Source organism: Pleurodeles waltl, chromosome 4_1 (genome assembly GCF_031143425.1).
Source record: "Pleurodeles waltl isolate 20211129_DDA chromosome 4_1, aPleWal1.hap1.20221129, whole genome shotgun sequence".
NCBI classification, from domain to species: domain Eukaryota; kingdom Metazoa; phylum Chordata; class Amphibia; order Caudata; family Salamandridae; genus Pleurodeles; species Pleurodeles waltl.
The window spans coordinates 738,536,081-738,553,261 of record NC_090442.1 but is presented as its reverse complement, the minus strand read 5'-3'; positions in this window follow the sequence as shown (position 1 = coordinate 738,553,261).

The window sequence follows — 17,181 nt, the reverse complement described above, 5'->3', positions numbered from 1 at the left end:
TCCCAGGGACATTCAGGTAAGTTTAAAAAAAATTTTTTTTTTTTTTGGGTGGCATAGGGGGGGCTTATTTGTGCCCCCCTACATGCCACTATGCCCAATGACCATGCCCAGGGGACAGAAGTCCCCTGGGCATGGCCATTGGGCAAGGGGGCATGACTCCTGTCTTTACTAAGACAGGAGTCATGTAAATGGCGTCTGGGCGTCGTTTCAAATGGCGCAAATCGGGTTAAGACGATTTTTTAGCGTCAACCTGACTTGCGCCATTTTAAGACGCCCTAACGCCATTTTTCCCAACGCCGGCGCTGCCTGGTGTACGTGGTTTTTTTCGACGCACACCAGGCAGCGCCGGTCTGCTTGCGCCGGCTAACGCCATTCAATAAATACGGCGCCCGCATGGTGCTTCAGAATGGCGTTAGCCGGCGCAAAATGTTTCGACGCTAAACTGCGTTAGCGCAGTTTAGCGTCAAAAAGTATAAATACGGGCCTAAATGAATAACAAAAGGATGAGCTAGAGAAATTTTATGTTTTCAAAGCTTTTCTGAATTTTCGGTGAGCAATATATTCAGTTGAACATGTATTTCCGTTCAATTATGGAGCCTGAGAACAAATCGAGTCTTAACGTGGCCTCCACTGTCACGCATAATTAAGTAATTTTCAGGCTTATTTGTGTTTTGCAGTGAACTTTCTCATTACTTTCTATCGAAAGGACATTTTATAGAAACTGTCCTTTTGTAAACCTTTCATTAAGTTTTACAACTAGAAAGGATTAACTAAGTTCTCAAAATTGATACCTCAAAAGATCTCGTAACTAATGATGCGATGAATATAAATAAAAGCAAACACTCCTTTAACAGCTAAATTCTGATTCGAGTGAACCAACTACAGAAAATTGAAAGAGAAGAGAAAGAAAAGAAAAAGTAGATTATTTGTGCTCGAGATCATTAGCCTACATATGTGTTGTACTACAACAAGAACGTTCTCCAGTAGAAACTCCCCTGTGGCTATAATTGAAGCAATTCCTTCACACCAACCTTAATTACCTACTCATAATAACTCCATAAGAAAGTTTTTATTTCATTTAGATACTGTGTTAAACAGTGTATTTGGCTTATTACTTGATCAACTATACCATATTTTGCTAAATACTTGACCAATTTTATGGCCAATTAATTAGCTATATGAGAGCTGACCGAAAACTTGACCATTTTCATAGAGGTCTGCCAAAAAGTTGACAAACTGTTCAGTATTTGGGCAGCTACTTTACCATCTTTGTGGCATTGGACTGAATACAGAACCACTGTTTTGGTCTTCCCCTGAATATTTCACCTTTTTAATTTTTATCTAAATAATTATTTGTGAAGACGAAACACTTGCACCGCTCTCTGGTATTTAGGCAAAATCTTCACCAGTAGTTCATCATTTTGCTGAATACTTCGTCATATATTTGGTTCAATACTTGACCTGCTATTCCTTATTTGAAAGCCTTGTTGCCCACTATTAATTATGGCAAAACATTTCTAAAAATGTTCTGCATTAGACCAACCATTTCACCAACATTTCAGTGTTGGACAACCAGGACTTGTCCAACTCTCTGTTATTTGCCTGACCACAGGCCAGAGAAAGGGTCCAGGACTGAGCCAGGGCCTATGCCCAGCAGGTCAGCGCCCTCCCATCGTGACGAGGTAGGAAGCAGGCGGCCCGCTCCTGTCAACAGGCTCGGTTCTTTAATCAGAACCTTATGCATTAGTAATGGCAAACGATATGGCCGCCCTGCTGCATCCTTTATCTGAGTGCGGAGGCTGCCAGGGAACCCGAGACCCGCGAGCAGGATTATGATAAAACAGATTGTGTGACACACAATGCACGCTCTCGGTTTCATCCGTGCAAAATTTATTAGCTGCCCGGTTTCACGTTGACGTGGCTTGGGGCACAAAGGAAAATGCACAGGATCATCTCCTTCTCAAAGGCCCTGCGTAGGAAAAGGATGGGGAGAGGGGTGTCGCGCTGGCACGAGCCGAGCAGGGTCCAATTGAGCCAGCTCAGCGGCTCTTCAGCGCATGCGCACTAACGTAACTTTTCATGCGAAGTGCGGCATCGCTCCTTGTCCTATCGCCCACCGCACTGTCCCATCTGTGCATAGTACCTGTTGTCTCTGTTTACATTTACTACTCCCAGGAAAGGGGTTTCTGATGTGATTACTTGTAATAATTTTTTTTCCATGGCACTATCAAATAGTGATTTCCAGGGCTAGAGAGGTCACTAGGCAACAGGGAAAATCCCGGGTAGGCAGGAGGCTGGGGAGTTACCTTCAGCGCTGGTTGGGGGGTGGATAGAGGCTTAACCTTTAGGGCCTTATTTATACTTTTTGGTGCAAAACTGCATTAGGGCAGTCTTGCCCCAAAAAGTTTTGCACCGGCTTGCACCATTTTTTAGCACCAGCTGGGCACCATATTTATGGAATGGTGCAAGCCGGTGCAAAGGGTAGGCTAGCTTAAAATAAAATGACGTTAGGCAGTTTTGAGTCAAAATAAATGATTCTGACTAGATTAGCATCATTTTTTGACGCTAAGGGGCACATTTATACTCTGTTTGCACTGAATTAGCGTATTTTTTTTAAACTCTAATTCAGTGCAAAACTAACTCCATATTTATACTTTGGTGCTAGACCCATCTAGCACCAAATTTATGGAGTTAAAGTCATTTTTTGGAAGTGGAAAACTACCTTGCCTTAATGAGATGCAAGGTAGGCGTTCCCGTGCAAAAAAATGACTCCATGGCCTTAACACCATATTTATACTCCCATGTAAAAATGGTGCAAGGGAGGGAGGAGGGGTCACAAAATGGGGCAAAGCTTGCTTTGCCCCATTTTTTAAGACCAGGGTCAGGGCAGGTGTTAGGCGACCTGTGGCCCTATTTCCATGGTGGAAAACCATGGAATAAGCCCAGAGGTGCCCTCCCTAGGCCCTAGGGGCACCCCCACCCACACTAGAGGGACTGCGAGGATGGGGGACCCCATCCCAGGTAAGTACAGGTAAGTGCATTTTATTTTTGAAAGTGCCATAGTGGTCCCTGAAATGGGCCCCCATACATGGCACGTGGTGCAATGGCCATGCCCAGGGGACCCCTGTCCTCTTTGCTGGCCACAGGGGTGGTGGGCATGACTGCTGCCTTTTCTAAGGCAGGAGTCATGTGGCATGGTAGGTTTAGCACCATAAAATGACGCTAATCTGGTTGAGTCATTTTTTTTTTACACTAACCTGCCTAAAGCCATTTTTTGGTGCTAAACCCTCTTCTTCTATACTGCCAGCCCCACCCAACTAAAGTCATTTTTTAAAACTCTAGCCTACCCTTTGCACCGGCTTGCACCATTCCATAAATATGGTGCCCGGCTGGTGCACAGAAATGGTGCAAGCCGGTGCTAAACTTTTTGGTGCAAAACTGAGTTAGTGCAGCTTTGCAGCAAAAAGTATAAATAAGGGCCAATATTTTGTAAGTTTGCGCCACTTTTGCGTCATAAAATGACGTTAATGCGGTGCAAAAAAAGTTTAAATCAGGGCCTTGGTGCTAGATGAGTCTAGCACCAAAGTATAAATATGGAGTTAGTTTTGCACCGAATTAGAGTAAAAAAAAATGACACTAATTCGGTGCAAACAGAGTATAAATATGCTGCAGAGTATAAATATGCCCCTAAATATGGCGTTAAGGCCATAGAGTCATTTTTTGCACGGGAACGCCTACCTTGCATCTCATTAAGGCAAAGTAGGTCTCCACTATCAAAAAATGACTTTAACTCCATAAATTTGGTGCTAGAGGGGTCTAGCACCAAAGTATAAATATGGAGTTAGTTTTGCACCGAATTAGAGTTAAAAAAAATGACACTAATTCGGTGCAAACAGAGTATAAATATGCCCCTTAATGTCACCACGCACATTTTGGCCCGTATTTATACTTTTTGACGCTAAACTGCGCTAACGCAGTTTAGCGTCAACATTTTTTGCGCCGGCTAACGTCATTCTGAAGCGCCATGCGGGCGCCGTATTTATTGAATGGCGTTAGCCGGCGCAAGCAGACCGGCGCTGCCTGGTGTGCGTGGAAAAAACCACGTACACCAGGCAGCGCCGGCATTGGGAAAAGTGGCGCTAGGGCGTCTTAAAAATGGTGCAAGTCAGGTTGACGCAAAAAATCGCCTCCACCCGATTTGCGCCATTTTTAACGATGCCCAGACGCCATTTACATGACTCCTGTCTTAGTAAAGACAGGAGTCATGCCCCCTTGCCCAATGGCCACGCCCAGGGGACTTATGTCCCCTGGGCATGGTCATTGGGCATAGTGGCATGTAGGGGGGCACAAATAAGGCCCCCCTATGCCACCCAAAAAAAAAAGAAAAAAACATTTATACTTACCTGAACTTACCTGAATGTCCCTGGGATGGGTCCCTCCATCCTTGGGTGTCCTCCTGGGGTGGGCAAGGGTGGCAGGGGGGGTCCCTGGGGGCAGGGGAGGGCACCTGTGGGCTCATTTTGAGCCCACAGGCCCCTTAACACCTACCCTGACCCAGGCGTTAAAAAGTGGCGCAAATGCGGGGTTTTTTGACCCGACCACTCCCGGGCGTGATTTTTGCCCGGGAGTATAAATACGACGCATTTGCGTCGCCGTCATTTTTTTAGACGGGAACGCCTTCCTTGCCTCTCATTAACGCAAGGAAGGCGTTCACGCAAAAAAAATGACGCTATTTGCCCATACTTTGGCGCTAGACGCGTCTAACGCCAAAGTATAAATATGGCGTTAGTTTTGCGCCGAATTTGCGTCGAAAAAACGACGCACATTCAGCACAAACAGAGTATAAATATGCCCCTTTATGTATGCACTGCTATTATTCGATGCGGCAGAGTAATAAGGCCCCCACTGCTGTGGTGAAAGATGTAAAACATTTCTAAATTGAACTAAAACATGTTTTTAGGCAGCAATACGTTTCTAAGGCAGATATTGGCTTCTCTTTTGAACAGCCTGTAAACCTCAGACCTTTAGCCAGGGTATTTGGGAAACAGTGCTGTAAAACTAATCATTTGTACCATTTTCTTACCTCTCCCCAAACGCCCCTGGAGGGTGTGGTGATCCTTTAGTGAGCCAGGCTATCTTGGTGCCAGTTTTGAAACATTTTCGAGCACTGTTTTTACTTGCCGGTATAGTCCTGGTGATGTCGCAGCACTATGCAATACACAAGGGGCCAGATTGACAAGAAACTGGCGCAGTACAGAGCTACGCCAAAATTAGCAACACTGCGCTGCGCCAGTCTTGAAGCGCTGGGATGCGCCGTATTTACAAGAATACTGCACATCCCTGCGTTTCCCCTTGCATTTCCCCCTGCGCCGGCACTAAAATAAGCAGCCTGCCCCAACACAGGCATCATTGCACCATAGTGCAAGGGTGTCTGCGTTGAGGGGTGTGGTTGTTTAGGTGCAGGAAGGCATACCTTCCTGCACCTAAACAATCATCCTTGGCATTTTGATTCTTCTATGCAGGGTGCATCACACATAGAAAAAGCAAAAAACGAGAGGGAATAAAAGTATTTCTCCTCTGTGAGCCATGCTAACGATTTTAGCACTGCCTCAGATTTACAAATTCTTGTAAATGTGGGGCAGCGTCAAAAGCAATGGTTGTTGTGGTGCAACGCCCACTGCAACACCCATTACATGCCCCTCTGACACAGAAAACTGCATAGGAGGGGCCCATTTTAACAAGGAGTCGTAAAGCCACAAAAAGTGGCATTACACCTTGTTGTAAATATGGAGAAGTGGTTATCGCCACCGGAGCATCGCAAAAAGTGACCCTCCGGTGGCACTAGGGCCTTGTACATCTGGCCCAAGGTATGAGTGTAGGAACGTGGGACATAAGGGGAATGTTATCCCACTCCACATATTTTTAGGTAGGGTAGATGTAGGGGGCAGAATCACCAGCAGATTTTTTAGTGACAACTTAAGATAAACAATTGCAGATAGAACGTTTCTCTGCCTCCTTCAATCGTTGTAACCAGAGGAGCAAATTATATGGGGTCTGCAAGACCTCTTTGATTTGTTAATTCTTTAACTGAGGTGATTAAAGTGTTGAACCTCTCCTAGAATTGCTCTGTTTGTCAAGCCGGGGGAGCCATCAGAATAAGGACATTCAAGAGGTCTTCTTTTATGTTAATATCACTGCTATTTATGCTGACATGAGAAACAGAAGGATTTTAGGAAAACCTCAACACCTGAATGACAGCAATTACATAATTAAATAATTAGCACAAAACACAAAGGTCTGAAAGCCCCACAGAGTTCACTCTTTAGTTTAAAGCTCTTTAAGGCGACACTCCTAAAGTGCAGCATATTTTTGGACAGGCATTGGCTGCCACTATGTTTTATCTTCAGTGCCTGTGGAAACATTCAAAACAGAAAATCACACATATAAATGTTATGACTACACACATACAAATCTTTACTGCTGCAAGACCTAGTTTTCCTGCCTCCCCCCATCCCTTCTTTTCATTTATTCCCTTCTCCCTACCGGCTCTCTCAGACACAAGTTGTGGGTTAGAAATCTGAACACACCCTCATCCAGGTTTTCTAATTTGGTGGTTGCTGGGCAGCCACTAGGATGGCACTTCAGGTTAACCCAAGAGCCTGAAAGAGGGTCATGACCCCACCACCAGTTTATGCTAGCCCTTTTCCCATGGCATCTCTGCCTGGGCATCAAGGCGAAGAGGGGAGAGGACAACAGCGTCTTCCCTGTTTGGGCCTGTTTGGGTTTTAACCAGGAAACAGCTGCAACAACTAACATGCACACTATCGCTTAAAAAAAAACACCCATCTACCACACCCAGCAAGAAATGTCACTCCAACCAACCCTCACCCACCAGCTACTATCCCTCTCTAAAGAACACTCCTACATACCCTTCTACGCCATTCACTTCTACATACACTGAAACTCTATGCTGAGACTATCTCTACGGTACCATGCCCCCACACTGTGTATATCCATAGCTCCCTTAATCTCACGCACCCTCTTCCTTTTATGTCTAAATCTTTTACTACCCTTTGCCAGCTCCAAATATTGCCCATGCCCTCTCTCTCAACTCTCTGTTAAACCCTCTATCATACCCTCCTCTTCTTGCTACCTAAAGCACACAGAATGGAAGTAGGCTCTGTAGGGAGCAGGATAGGACATGCAACAAGGACGCACATAAGTGGTGTTAGAAAAGGGGTCTTTGGTTGGCAGTCAGGTTACCCCCTGCCCAAGCAAGGACCATCACTCTAGTCAGGATAAGTCACACACAATCCAAATTATCCTGTGCCCACCCTCTGGTAGCTTGGCACTGAGCAGTCAGGCTTAACTTAGAAGGCAATGTGTAAAGTATTTGTGCAATAAATCATACAATAACACCATATACTACCACAAAAACACACCACACAGTGTTTGTAAAAATATAGAATCTTTATCTGAATAATTGCAGGTCAAAAACGATTAGAATGCAATAAGTATACATTGAAATATTACTGGAAAAGTAATATAAAATGTCTTTAGAATTGTAATATTACTGCAAAAGCAATATGAAGTGTCTTAAAGTCTTCTAGAAACAACTAGTGTCTCTTGCAGGGCAAAGTACCTGGTTTGCGTTGAAAAATCCTCGGAAGGGGCCGCAGAGGAGGAGATGTGTGGGAAACAGGTAGGTGTGCGTCGGTTTCGCCCCTTCGCAAATGGACTTGTGTCGATATTTTCCACGCGGGTAGCCGTGCGTCGATTTCTGGCACGCGGACTCAGATCCTGTTCGAGTTGCGGGGTTTTCGGACGCCCCCGGGTCAATGCGTGGAAAATCCTGGGCTTGTGTCGAAGTCACAAGCGCTGCGTCGATTCCAGTGGCCGATGCGTGGAAATTTCTCCCACACGGTAGGCGCGGCATCGATTCCTCTCTGGAAGTCGGGCTGCGTCGTTCCGGGTCGGCTGTGTGTCGATCCAGTGGGCCGTGCGTCGAAGGTCCAGTCGCGTCGCTGGCACTGCGTCGATCCGCCTGTTGCGGAGTCGGGCAGCGTGCAGGTTCTGGTTCAAGTTTCTTCTCCAGGAAGTGTCTCCCTAGGTAGGGCAGGGGCCCTATTTTTATACCCAAAAGTGTCTTTGAAGTGGGGGAGACTACAAAGAGTGGCTCAGAAGTGCACAAGTTTTCCTTTCAGTTCAATCCTGTCTGCCAGGGTCCCAGTAGTGGGTGTGGCAGTGCTTTCTGTGAGGGCAGGCTACTGTCCATTGTCATGTAAGTGTCAGGCCCTCCATCTCCCAGCCCAGGAAGACCCATTCAAAATGCAGATGTATGCAATTGAGGCTGAGTATCCTCTGTTTGGGGTGTGTCTGAGCGAATGCACAAGGAACTGTCATCTAAACCCAGCCAGACGTGGATTATAAGGCACAGAAAGATTTAAGTGCAGAGAAATGCTCACTTTCTAAAAGTGGCATTTCTAAAATAGTAATGTTAAACCCAACTTCACCAGTCAGCAGGATTTTCTATTACCATTCTGGTCATACTAAATATGACCTTCCTACCCCTTTCAGATCAGTAGCTACCACTCAAACACTGTATGAGGGCAGCCCCCATGTTAACCTATGACGGGAGCAGGCCTCACAGCAGTGTAAAAACGAATTTAGGCGTTTTACACTACCAGGACATGTAAACTACACAGGTACATGTCCTGTCTTTTGTCTACACAGCACCCTGCCCTATGGGTTACCTAGGGCATACCTTAGGGGTGTCTTAGATGTAGAAAAAGGGGAGTTCTAGACTTGGCAAGTACTTTTAAATGCAAAGTCGAATTGGCAGTGAAACTGCACACACACGCCTTGCAATGGCAGGCCGGAGACAAGGTTAAGGGTCTACTTAAGTGGGTGGCACAATCGGTGCTGCAGGCCCACTAGTATCATTTAATCTACAGGCCCAGGGCACATATAGTGCACTTTACTAGGGACTTATAAGTAAATTAAATAGTCCAATGGGGTATGATCCCATGTTACCATGTTTAAAGGGAGAGAGCATATGCACTTCAGCACTGGTTAGCAGTGGAAAGGTCTGCAGAGTCTAAAAACCAGCAAAAACAGTGTCTAAAAAGTGAGGGAGGCAGGCAAAAAATTAGGGGTGACGACCCTAAGGCTGTCAGGTCTAACGAGTGGTATGCCATAGCATTGGCATTCACTAAGGAGTCCTGCCCCTGATGAGGTGCTGGGGGCTCTGCAGATGGGCAGCCTTCTTCTACATTGGATGCTCACATTAGAGACTTTTTTTTTGCTTCTGGAATTACAGGGTGCCATGCTGATTGTCACACAGTTAAACTTCGTACTTGTATAGCACACTACTCACCCGTTAGGGTCTAAAGGCACTGTACGCATACCGCTGTGGAACCCCTCCTGGCTTTTCCCTGTGAGGTGCCCAATCCTGGGTAACCTCCAAGGTGAAGCCAGGCATCCCAGTGCTGTTGGGGCAGTTGTGGAGATTAACCAAGCTATTGCCCAGAGTTACAGAGTGGGACCCATGAACTAGATTAGGCACCGATGCGAGAATAATCAGGTCCGAGGAAATTGAGCCGAAGACCCACCAAGGCGGAAATTGAACCCTGGTCCCGGGCCAGATTTCTGCCAGATTTCTGCATCAGGGTCTGCCGCTCTAACTATTGAGCCACACATCTCCACACAGTTGTAATTCAGTTTGCAAAAACAATCTATCATGTACCTTGTCATACAATTTGTTATATAGTCATGCTATGAAATAGTTGTGCACGGCTGCTGCAAACATTTATGTAAACATCATGCACGCTGTCATGCAGTATCTTAAGGATAAGCAGCCCAGTAATTCACGCAGTAATTAAAACAAGAGCTGCAGTGGCGGTTCCTCCATGGGAGCGGAGGAGCATCGCCATCTTGCACTGCTGTGCGGAAAGCGTAAAAAATAAAATGGTAATAAAATTATTATATTACCATTTTATTTTTTACGCTTTCTGCCAGCAAGCAAAGTAGGAAGGCTGGGCAGGGCCAGTGCATCACTGCTGCCAATTATAGGCAGCAGTGAGGCATGGCCCCTTTATTTGAAGTGCGCATGATGGTTTGGCCGGCTACCTTACTACGGCCAAACCAACGCTCGCATTTCAAACCTCTCTAACCCGGTTGTCTTGGACAGCTGAGCTGGAGAGAAGGCACAGGCATACAGTGCCTTTTGAAGCGTGGAACTGGCCCACTCAGCCAATCAGGACACTTTTTTCATGCTGCTTAGCAGCATGAATAAAGTGTCTTGATTGGATGAGGGAGTTGGCTTTGGGCTTCGCGCTCCGAAGACATGTTGCAGAATGAGGACATGCTGCAGGACCTTGAGTAAGGTAAGTGTTTTTTTTAAATATTTATATTGGTGGTCATGTTAAGTGTGCATGTTATGTGTTTATATTATGTATGTTATGTGTGTATGCTATGTTGTGTATGTCATGTATGTTATGTGTGTATGTTATGTTATGTGTGTATGTTGTAGTTTTATGCGCCCCTCCAATTTTGGATAGCTCATGCTGTAGCATAGTGGTCTTGTAGGTGGTCATGAAACTTGGTCATGCAAGTGCATTTATAAAGTATAATATGTAAAGTTTCACATATTACTCAGAGTTAAGGAAGACTTTTCTTTGAATATCAGTAGTAATATTTTTTTCTCTTAAGTAGTCTCCATTATTTGATGTCATCCCTTTGGGCCGACTACTGCTAATCACATTGAATCCATCTATTTCAGCCATGTCTGCCACTGCTCCTTAAGTGGTTCTTTATTGGAGTCTGAGCATAAAAGTTCTTTGCAGTGTTTTCCATTCCAGTGGTTTTGATGGTATTAGTGGGTTTAAAGCATAATCCTTTCCAGTACTGATACAGCGCAATATCCTTACTTTCCTTACTGAGTTGCATTGAACTGGTCTGGTCTGTAATTACTTGTGGCATTAGGGAGAGAAAAACTAGGTCTTCATCATCCTCCTCAATTCCAGGTGGATGTCAAGGGCCCTGGTGATTGCCGGAAGCGAGTTGCTGAGGTTTGCTGCTTGTGTGATGAAAGAAGTGCCAATTATACTATTTTTCTTGTAAAGTGGTGGAGCTATCAGGATAACATTGCCTTTTTCTCTTGATTTTTACTCCCAGGAAAGCTGGATCCTTGCTATTTATGGCCCTAGGTGTAACACACAGTGTCGTGTAAGCAGGTGTTCTGGCAAGAGAAGCAAGTAAGTCAGGGGAGATGTAGTCCCATTTATTTGCATGGAGAAGTTATGTCGCCGCTGCTTTCTAAATTCTTTGTAGGGATTGCATTACTTAAATTGAGACCTGATGGTACAGTCCATTTGCATAGATGTGACATAAGAAGGTGGGAATTAATATTTTTTCATTAGCACAATGTTAAACAGCTTCAAAAATGTGTTTCTGCCCATGCTAAAAATGTTTAAAAGAGATGTCCATCTCTGGCATTTTTAGCGTCTTGTTCACATCTTGGCTTCTGGGACGAGAAATTGATTATTAGTTCGACCAACTGAAATGTTTTCATTATTGTTACAAGCTGGAGGTCATCCTCTTCCTTTCTCATGATGTCAACCCCTCAGATAGCGGATATTTTGTTACTTTGTCATGTGTTCCCCATCGCAGATCCATTTATGAACTGCTATAAATGTCTCTCTTGTCTTTGCTGCATACCTACCAAGTGCCAGGGGCGGCTCGCCCCCGCCAGCAGAAGGAGCTGCAAAACTTTTATAGAAAAAGCGTAATAAACTCAGTTTATTATGTTTTTATTATAAAAGTGGGTGGAGCCACGGGCGTGACAGAGAGGGGGTGCACAGCACTCCCCCTCAGTGCGCATGTATGTGTGGCCAGCCAAACACACATGCACAGAAGGCTCTCTCTAGCCCAGCAACACAGTTGCCGGGCTGGAGAGAGCAAGCAGAGGCTCCCAGTCTGCCTGAGAGAGCCCTGGCTGGGTGCTCCCAGCCAATCCTGATGCTGCTCTGAGCAGTGTCAGGATTGACTGACGGGCAGGCTGGGAGCTTGTGCCTGCAGCAACGGGGCGGAGCACAGTGAATGGGGCAGCGCAGTGTGTGAAAAAAGGTACGTTTTATTTTTATTATTGGGTCTTTCTTTTGGCCCCTCACCACGCCCACACGCCACCCTGCCCCATTTCTATCCTGCGAGTTGTGCCTGCCAAGCGCCATCCCAGCATTCTGAGGAGCACTGTGGCAGGCTTGATCTTTTTTTTTATAAGACCATTACATTTTCTTTAAGTTAATAACCCCGCTCATACCTCAACTGGTATGTGAGCAGATTTTCATTAACAGATCTAGTGCAGTTGGCTTGGAAATGCTTATGCCTGACCAGATGCAGGGATCAAGGTTAGACCATACACTACATCTTAGTCCCAGCCACCAAAGTAAAGGTGGAGGATCCTCTGTGGGGAGCCTGAGTGGAGAACGTCCCATCACTCATCTTGCCAATCAGATCAGACAGTGCCCACGTGTTTTCCAATTCATGAAATGCAAAGTCTGATTGTTTTTATTGATTGTGTAAGAGTGTTTTGTATACAAAACTGAAATATTGCCATCGGGACATGGGGGTGGAATGCTATAGCTAGCGGTGTGCAAGAAATACATGATTTAAGAGCAGAATGCTCTATGGAGGAACTGAGAGGTAAACGGTTCCTAGGACCCCTAACACAGACCATAACAGATGAATGTGTAGAGGTGCACAGATCCTGGCACCTCTGAACTTCTGTGTGCCTCAAAGGCTGTGACCAAGGCTTTCTGGACACAAGAGGGTTAATGTCTGAGCACGAGTACAAGTTCCACCTTCCCGCATGAGCTACAGATGAAAAGATCAGTTAGACCCACCCTTTCCCTTTTTACCCTTCTAACCCACCCCTCCACGGGACGAACTGCAACAAAAAGGGCTCACCCCATATGATGTACCATCTGTGTTCAGAACACATGCAAGTACACTGAAGATTGCATCATTTATGAATTGTTTTCCTAAAGAAGGGTCCTTTGAAATTGAGCACTTGAATATCCTTAAGAAACGGTTGACCCATCCTAAGCATTAGCCCAGTCCAGAACAATGGACCGCCTTTCTAACTTATGAAAGGATCCATTAAGAAGCCGTGAAGTGAAAGCAAGAATTTGAGATGCAGGGATTGAAAGATACCCACAAGAAACTGAGATACCAAAATAGTCACATGAGGGCTTCTGATATACTGCACCACCTCTTCCTTATAGGTCCTCCCAAATTATTAGAGAAATCACAGAAATTGATGATGAAAAGAAAAAAATAATAATACTACATGTTCTGAGTTTCCCCACACGAGCAGGAGACGCACCCCAAGGGGTGCCTGGGAATGGAGCACTACCGGTCAGTGACCTGGTGCGACAGGCAAAGCCCACAAAAACCATCACACTGAGCACAGTGAGGGCTGCGAATTTGGCGAGCAATAGTGCGACTAGTGCAAGAGTGAAACAAGAAACTGTTGCCAGGACATCCTTCTTACTGCCCCTCTCCTGGTCCCCTACCATTGTAAGACAGTGAATCGGAGCAGTCAGGCTCATAGTCCAACTATCATGCGGGAATGTCTGTGGATGACTACAGGATGAAGGGAGAGAAAGCTTGAGAGGGCAGCCCAACATGGACAACACTCTCTCAAATAAAGAGAGAGAGACAGTAACGACACCAATGACTTCTCACAAACCTAAGCAGATGCCCTTCTACCTTTGAGAGCACCCAGGACTTGGATTAGCACTGTAGTCTAAAATATGCTCAATTGACCAAAGGCTAGACTTACTACATTAGGAATACCAATTTCCTAATTTCGATTCTCTTTGAATCACAATTAGGAAATCGGTATTCCTAATGTATGAAACTCCTTTGAGTTTCATTAGCGATTCCTAGGGGGTCGCAGATAGACCTACCTCATTCACATTACTGAGGAAGGTCGCAATTTGTGACCCGTTAGGAATCACAGCCATCACAGGGATGGTGGCCTGCTTGGCTCAGCAGACCACCATGTCTGTGATTGTTTTTAAATGAAGCAATTTTTTAAAATGCAGCCCCTTTTCCTTAAAGGAAAACAGGATGCGTTTAAAAAGAAAACATTCACTTTGCTTTTTCTACCACTGCCTACTCTTAAAAAATATTATTATTTACATTCTCAAATCAATTCTTTCTTTATTCGATCACATAACAATGGATTGTGAAACAGCACATCATAAAATACAATATATAATAACAATGATAAAAGAAGGATAAAAATAGATAAGAGCAATAAATTCAAAATGTTCAGTATACAAATGACAATGGCCCTGTAAAAAAAAAAATGGAAGGAAAACAGTGAATTCTTAAAAAAGTACATCCAGTGAACACATAACAATAACATATTTTTAAAAACTGACCAAGCGTGAAAAAGTTATGTCCGATGGTGGGCATTATTGAAATAACACTGATTTAGGCATCCGTACGGCATTTTAAAAAAAAGAACTAGCCACTTTTTTTAAACCAATTTTATTAATTTTCTTATTCATACATACAGGTCATTATTAATACGTTTGTGCATTTTATACAGAGGTTTGTTTGGTGTGTAAGTATATATGTATAAATATACTAACGGTAAGGCAAGAGTCGTTGGTTCAAGGTTTAACAACATTAGGAACGAAAGAAGAAAGCATTACTTCAAATACTCAAAAAGGGGAAATAGTTGAGCACATTTGCATCACTTTGTTAATAAGTGTGTTACATTAGTCAGCAATATTCATTACAAACTACAATTGGCAGGACACATGGATGGTTGCAATACAGAGACTGCTTCAGTCCATTCCTGTCGGTGTGTGAGGTACAAGTGAATGCCGCCCGCGAGTCTTGCATCATAGGATAGCAGGCGGCTCCTAAATAGGGTTATTGGGAGGGACCTAGACCCTCATCATGTTGCGCTGGGTGTAGTCTGGTCCTGCTGCCACAATGTAACGACCAGGGCTGTATCTGAAGAACCAACCACTTTACTTACTAGGTGACCCTCGGGCTGTTGGAGAAAAATCAACACAACTTTACATCTCCTAATCTTTTGATTTCCTAACAGAGGGATTAAATACTGTTTAGTCAAGGGGGCATACAACTTACCAAAAAACACAGAGTGCAATAGTGACTGGGGAGGGGTTTCATAACAGGGACATAATAAAATATCAGCAGGTGCAAACTGACCCTATGGAAAACACAATCGAACCGGTTCGGAATCGCGTCAGTAGCAACCATTCCCAGGAGTTCTGAACAAGCACCAAGTAGGGGGCGACAGCATCCACTGTTTGGACAAGGCAAAAATCTCTAATAGATGGTTTAATTAGCTCCTCTCTCTCTTGACGGACCTTTCCATAGACAAGAAAGCGATCCTTCAGCAGCCCTTTGTCCCTGTTGGTGTTTTGGACCTCATTTTATTCAAGGCCAAGCTCCTGATGAGCTAAGAAATTGGAGGTAGACGGATGAACACCCGCAGCCATCGACAGACTCTGTTCTATTCCGCTTGTACCAGTGGCGGCTGGTAATTTTAGGAGGGAGGGGGCGGGCAGAAAGCACACTCGCACTCATTCATTCATACACACACGCACATCCATTCACAACACTCATCAATTTTCAAACAAACACGCATGCACCAAACATTCATATAAAAAACACATACACACTTACCTTCAGCTCGGAGGTCCCAGGAGGGTTGGGACTGCTGCCTTCCCTCACTAGCTGACCTTAGATCAGCCAATGAGGGAAGGCAGCAGTCCCAACTTCGTCAGAGTGGGATGGGGTCAGTGAGACTTCTGATCCCACCCCACTCTGTGACAATGTGTCACTGATTGACACTCGCCCAGGGCGCTTCAAGGCTTAAACCTGAAGCGCCCATGTCAGTCAATGGGTGACGCTTCCCTCGTCACCGAGGGGGAGGGCCTCGAGGCACCATTGCTGAGCTGAGAAGGTCATGCCCATAGGAGCTGGGCCCTCTTCAGCCCAGCAAAGTTCAGTTTAGGCAGCCAGGAGTCTGTGCATGTCTCGCTCCTGGCTGCCTGAGCTGAACATGAAGAGTGTCTGTCAGGCTGACCTTTGCTCAGCCTGACAGGCACTCTTCATGAGGGGCAAAAGGTGGGGGGCGTGGCTCCTCCGCCCTAAAGGACGGGCCGCAGCTGGCTTGTACCCTTGCGGTGTCCCCGTATCCCCAGACTCCTAAGCCATACACAAGGGAGGGGATAAAGTTCCTCCTATTTATTTCTAGAATAGGGGTAATGGGCTTCCCCTCACGCGTAGTGGCCAAGGAGATGATGGTGCCTTCAGAACAAGAATACCAACTTTACATTCTATAAGGTGGAAAAGGTCTCATGGAGGCTCTTTCCCTTTGCAAATGGGTTACCATCAGTTCAAAACTGGTGGTAAAGTATCACTGTTTCGTAACTGGAATTCAGTCGCAAAATGGTAATACATAACATACTGAATCAGTATTTTGAAGGGACACCTTAAACACCCCTCTTCGAAATACGGAATCGCAAAAGCAAAATGAGAGTCGGTAACAAGTTAAGGAGTCACATTTTGCCTTTTGTACATTGGAAAAGGCATTTTTCTGGTAGCAACTGGAAAGATGCTTTGTACAACTGGCCCCAAATCTCATATTGATGCACCCTTACCAAACTGTGTTCTTGTATATTATGTTGACTGTTCGTGTATTAGGAAAGATAAAGACATTTTTCTCATTGAACTTTCCATATTGTCCCCCCGGGTAAACATTAGCTCTCAGCTGTTGTTTACTAGGCTGACCAGAATAAAAAGGCAGAACCTATGAAGCCCCTTTACAGAGCTCTGCATGCAGTAAACAAGCTGTGTAGAGGGGTGTTTATATGCATGGGAAATAGAATAAGAAGCTGTAGCACACAAGGTTTCTTGCAGTGCTTTGGGGCACTTTTATCTACATACACACTATTAGGGACTACTGGGAACCCTTTAAACTAGCCAATTTAATGTTTTTGCTTGTCATTGGACTAGTGATAAAAACAGCCTGGACTGATGCTGAGTGGATACATAACATATTGGCAATTTTGAAGTGTCTGAAAAAGAAAAGTACAACACTGTGATTCGAGAATTTATTTATTTATTTCC